This window comes from Diabrotica virgifera, chromosome 3 (genome assembly GCF_917563875.1).
Source record: "Diabrotica virgifera virgifera chromosome 3, PGI_DIABVI_V3a".
Classification (NCBI taxonomy): Eukaryota; Metazoa; Arthropoda; class Insecta; order Coleoptera; family Chrysomelidae; genus Diabrotica; species Diabrotica virgifera.
Window position 1 is genome coordinate 83032561 of NC_065445.1, and position 6206 is coordinate 83038766.

Consider the following 6206-nt stretch of genomic DNA (forward strand, 5'->3'; position numbering starts at 1 on the left):
TACGACATGACGCGTTCACTAAAGATTGGACAAAAAGCAAAAAAAAAAAGATAAAAGTGACCAAAGGACTTCGTTCATTTAGCTACATTGTGCCTACTCCCTTTAAAAGTGCGTGCAGACGTCCTCCTAATGAACCTCTTCGCGAACTTAAGTGTGAACGGAAACCTACAACAGCGTACCGAACCTCGTCGCGATAATTGTGTAACTGTAACGGCTCCATGACATCTCGTAACGCGACAGTTCCCCAGGCAAACAAATAAAGTTTACAAAACGTTGAAAAGACGTCATAATTATCACCAAACCACGTCAGTTTATCATGTTTTTTCGACGTCGAAAGTCACGTGGATATGTCCCACCACAACTGACGTCATTTTTATCACGTTTTAAATACGTGATATCAAAAACGTAGTTTTTATGTCGTTATTTTAGATTATTTTTCACTTTATGGTTTTAAAAATACACAATAATTATTATTCGTATGGGCATTGTTGGTATTACAATTTTAAATTTAGCTTATAGACTAAAAGTAAAACCAAATGGAAGACTTTATAAAAAAAATGCATAGAATTACAATCAAATTACAATTCCCTCAATGCAACATTATAGAATTTTCACTTTTTATATAGGTATACTTACTGTGTCAGAACTTAAACAACATATAAACTAATAAATAATTTATTATCCAGCATAATATCTTAATTTAACGTAACGCTGTCCATTAAATCAAAAAGAATCGTAAACAACACATAATAATTAGTTCATTAACAGAAAATAAACGCCAAAACACCAAAAGTCTTATTTTTTACCACACAAAGCACGTAAACAATAAATGAAGTTTGGAGTCAATGTCATGTCAATATTTACATTATAAGCATTAACTCTTTAAGCTCCTCTCATTTTTGTGACGTCAAACTTGGGCTGTCCGAAATAAAAACGTGTTTTTAAACGTATTTTAACGTCATTAATCTTAATTTAAAATCACCTACAAAAGACGTTTATACGACGTAATGTTTAAACACGTGTATATATTCAACCAAAAACTGACGTTTCCTCGACGTTATTGACGTCACTTGGTTGCCTGGGTCGTAACCCGACAAATGGTAACGGACAATTCGTAACAGCGGCAGTTCGTAACGGTGACATTTCGTAACGGCGACAGTTCGTAACTCTAATATTCGTAACGGGACAATTCGTAACACTAACATTTATTTTTTTTAGCAAAGGACCCCGCAACACTACTTATGGAAAAGTGGTCCCGGTCAAATTTAACGAAACTTTGGTCAATGATAGTCCTCAGTGAGTAGACTAAAAAGTCCATGGCACCTAGGTCTGAAAAACTATTATTCTCGAGCTACAGCCTTCTGAAGTTCTTAAATTCAGGTACTCGGTTTACGTTAAGTGCACTAACTCACGATCAAGTGAATGAAAATATCTATTACTGAAAGAAGACAGTCTCATTTTCTTCATGCATATTTGCGTGTTGCATATAAATTCGTGGTCAAAAATAGATGCATCATATTTTAGTCTTCAGAAAACTTCCGAAAAGTCCTCAGAAAACTGAATAAGTGCGATATAAAATGTGCTGCTAGAATGACATAACAATTATCATGTTTTTATGAATGCTTCACACTTATCCAATACCAGCATAGCTGCAGTTCCACCTTATCTTTAGAAAACTACTAAACAGTGGCGGATTTAGGGGGAATAGGGGAATTCCCCCGTAACACGGTCCAGAATTAAAGAAAAAATTGTTGAATCATAAAAAATATATTAACTGACATAAAAATTATAATAATTTTAATAATAATTATAATAATATCGTATGGCATTTTTGCCGGGGAGATCCTTTCGGACAGGTTCCGGCGCCATCTTTAACCCTGTTTCAAGTAACTAGTGTCGATGTACACACACTAGCCCAGAGGGACCGATGGCTTAACGTACTCTCCGAGGCACGCTGAACAGCTCATATCATTTTTAGAAATGAAAATGGATTGTCTGTGCCGGGGCTCGAACCCGGGCGCTCTGGCTTATGAGACCATTTGTCATGCCGCTGCGCTACGGCTGTTCACGAGATAAAAATTACTATAGACAGACATATTCAACCCAATTAACTGAACAATTAGGAAAATTAAGGGAACTTAGTGCACACTTAGTCTTGTAGTTTGGGTTTATCTATTTTATGTATTTAAATCTGCCACTGTTCAGTAGTTCTAAAGATAAGGTGGGACTGTTGCTGTGCTGGTATTGGATAAGTGTGAAATATTTAGTGAAAACTTGATAATTGTTATGTCACTCTAGCAGCACATTTTCTATCACACTTCTTCAGTTCTTGAGGACTTTTCGGAGGTTTTCTGAAGACTAAAATACGATCCATCTATAGGGCTTTTCATTCACAGTCATTTGTTTCGAGCTTCTGTCATGTGTCACATAATATTAATATATCTACGTCATACGTTATTGGTATATATCAATGATACAAACCAAAGACGTATGACTTAGATATATTAATATTATGTGACACATGACAGAAGCTCGAAACAAATGACAATCGATGAAAAGCCCTATTTTTGACCACGAATTCATATGCAACACGCAAATATGCATGAAGAAAATGAGTCTGTCTTCTTTCAGTAATAGATATTTTTATTCACTTGAGCGTGAGTTAGTGCACTTAACGTAAACCAAGTAATTACCTGGATTTAAGAACTTCAGATGGCTGTAGCTCGAGAATAATGATTTTTCAGACCTAGGTGCCATGGACCATGGACTTTTTTAATTTACTCACTGAGGACTATCACTGACCAAAGTTTCGTTAAATTTGACCGGAACCACTTTTCCATAAGGAGTGTTGCGGGGTCCTTTAGTATTACTGAATTTAATAAAAAATGCATTTTGCATATATTCCTATACTAAAAGTAATGGCTCTTCCACTTCTTTTTAGATACATTTCACATATATTTTTCCATATATTCTTGTTAATACGACAACTAAATTTTTTTTAACTTGAAGTGTCTTTAAAATAGTAAAACTAAGTGTGAAAAATAATTAAACAAATACAAACAGTTTAATAAAAATGTATTTACTATGATAATAATTAATACAATTTATTTATTATACTAAATTTACAATCAAGGTGCAACAGAAATAAACAAACCAATAAGACACGTTAAATGCTACTAGGAGCACTCCCGAATCATAATTTACAATGTACATACATTGTAAATCCCAAATCATGATTCCAAAGTTTATACATTGTAAATTATGATTCGGGAGTGCTCCTAGTAGAATTTAACGTGTCTTGATTTTATTTCTTTTATTTGTTTATTTTTACTGCATTTTGAATGTAAATTTAGTGTAGGCTATATTTATTTTAAGACAATTTTCAAAATTTATTTCTTTACGAAATATGAAATGTGTTGAAAATGTATATCCTGATGCTCGTTCGTTAAATTGATAAAAGTAATTTCAATTTTAACTGTAATAGAAATTAGTTTCCACGTTAACAACAATAAACAGCATAATTCAATTTTGACGTTACGACTTGGTCGTTATGAATATGTATAGTTACGAACTGTCGCCGTTACGAATTGTCCGTTACCATTTGTCGGGTTACGGACTGTCGTGTTACGAGATGTCTGGTCACGAACTGTACAACCGAAAAGTGGATTCAGACATGCTCCGAATGCAGTATCGAAAGTCGTCGCGAACATCGAAGCGATCAACAGAGGTTCACGACGTTGTTGCACGGGGTCTTGAAAAAAGCAACGAACCGAGCATCGTTCCGTACTTCGTACCTTCGTAGCGATCATTTTGACCCGAATCGAAAGAAACAAAACATCTATTTTCTTTCGGTAATGGAGAAGTTGCGAAATGTGTATTATGAAGTGGTATAATTGAAGACCTTCCTTGCTGGTCAGCGACTAACCGATCCAGAGACCATTGCGGCTGTAGTTTGCAGCATTTCAAGAGAGGAATTACAGTAAAAAGGGAGTATAACGGGATTGGAGAAAATGTATTAACATTATAGATTATATCGAACAATAAAACTTCAACTTCGAAGCATTTGGTATTTGTCACTTTAGCCACTATCAGAATCAGAAGTTTTCAGAATACTCATGTACTTATATCGTTTACTCTAGTTTTCGAATGCTTAAGTTAGATCAACAAACTATGGCAGGTCGGTTTATTGTAAGTAAGTACTCCATATTATTACACTGTACCATGCTTTCTGTTCTGTTTTCTGCAACTCACACAGTCTTATTGTTCCAAAGCACGTTGACTCAGATTATAGTATTTAGATAGGTTTAGATATTCCAATATACAGGGTGAGGCAGATAACTGGCCTATTAGAAATATCTCGAGAACTAAAGGCAACAGAATCATGAAAATTGGAATACAGGGGTTTTGAAGGATGATCTATTAAATGAAAATAATTTCATCTCTTTGCAACTTTCGGTTATACCGGAAGTTGATTATAACTTCGTTTTTTTAAATGGGACACCCTGTATATTTTTACATTTTTGGATTCTCTTCGATGTCTTCTTTCTTAAAATATGAGGATTTGTAATGTTATACAGGGTATTTTAAAAGATAATTACGTTTTTTTATTAATTTTGTAGCAATCTCCACACCCTGTAGAATTGTAGTAGTTTGACAACTAAAACTCTACTTACGTTCAAATGATTTTTAATATAGTCTACTATGGTTAAGAATCATTCGTATAGCTAAATTTTTAATTTTAGTATACAGGGTTGGTCGAAACTCGGAATGAGTATTTTCTGAGTTTTCTTAAATGGAACACCTTGTATTTTAGTATTGTAATGAAATGATATTTTATGGTACTTTTTTATTTCTTAAGCATTCCCTATACCTAACTGCTTTAATTTGTGCTTAATTGTTAGTCGCACCAACAATCTTAATTACGTAGGTATTTTGATAGCTAAACCATTATTGGTAATTTTAAGGATCAGTCTGGATTAATATGTATTTATTTCTGAAAAATTATTTGTAATTGATTATTTTCACGGCCAACCTAATAAAATTTTACGTATTTTTTGTTGCAATTAATGTTTAGCTTTAATCACCAATAACTCACAAATTAAAGCAGTTAGGTATAGAGAATACTTATAAAATAAAAAAGTACTATGAAATACCATTTCATTACAATACTAAAATACAGGGTGTTCTATTTAAGAAAACTCAGAAAATATTCATTCCTAGTTTCGACCAACCCTGTATACTAAAATTTCAAAATAAGCTATACTAATGATTCTTAACAATAACAGACTATATTAGAAATCACTTGAACGTAAGCAGAGTTTTTAATGTCAAACTATTACAATTCTACAGGGTGTGAATGTTGCTACGAAATTAATAAAAAAACGTAAATATCTTTTAAAATACCCTGTATAGTATTACAAAATATTGAGGAGAATTGAAAATATTGAGGAGAATCCAAAAATGTAAAAATATACAGGGTGCCCTATTTAAAAAAACCAAGTTATAAGCAACTTCCGGTATAACCGGAAGTTGTAAAGAGATGAAAATATTTTCATTTAATAGATCATTCCTCAAAACCCCTTTATTACAATTTTCATGATTCTGTTACCTTTAGTTCTCGAGATATTTCTAATAGGCCAGTTATCTGCGTCACCCTATATATAGTCAAAGCAATAAAGCACTGAACCTCCGAAAAAAAAAAAGGACAAGACGGATCTTAATAATTCTTTTTGCATTCGATTCGTGAATGCGCCAGGAAACTTTGTAAACCCGAGCCATGAGATAATATAGAGAAACTGCATACAAAAAATGCATTCTTAAAGTGCATCTCAAACAGACAATAAAAACAAATCAGAACTCGTCAATTATGAGCGGAACTCAGTTCAATTTTGTTACTCGGGGGTTTTTGGGGTCGCTGAAAATGAATATGACGTCAAAAGTGATCTCCGGAGTACCTGGTGCCCGGGGTACCTACTGTGTACCTCGTCTTGTGGAGTTTTCGGCAAATTCATTAAAAATTAGTCAAAAATCATTACTCGGGGGTTTTTGGGGCCGCTAAATTCGAATACATCGGAAGTAATTTCCGGAGTACCTGTTGCCCAGGGTGTCTACTTCTTATGGAATTTTCTGCAAATTCATTAAAAAATTGACTAAAAATCATTACTCGGGGTTTTTTGGGTCGCTGATGACGAATATGACATCGGAAG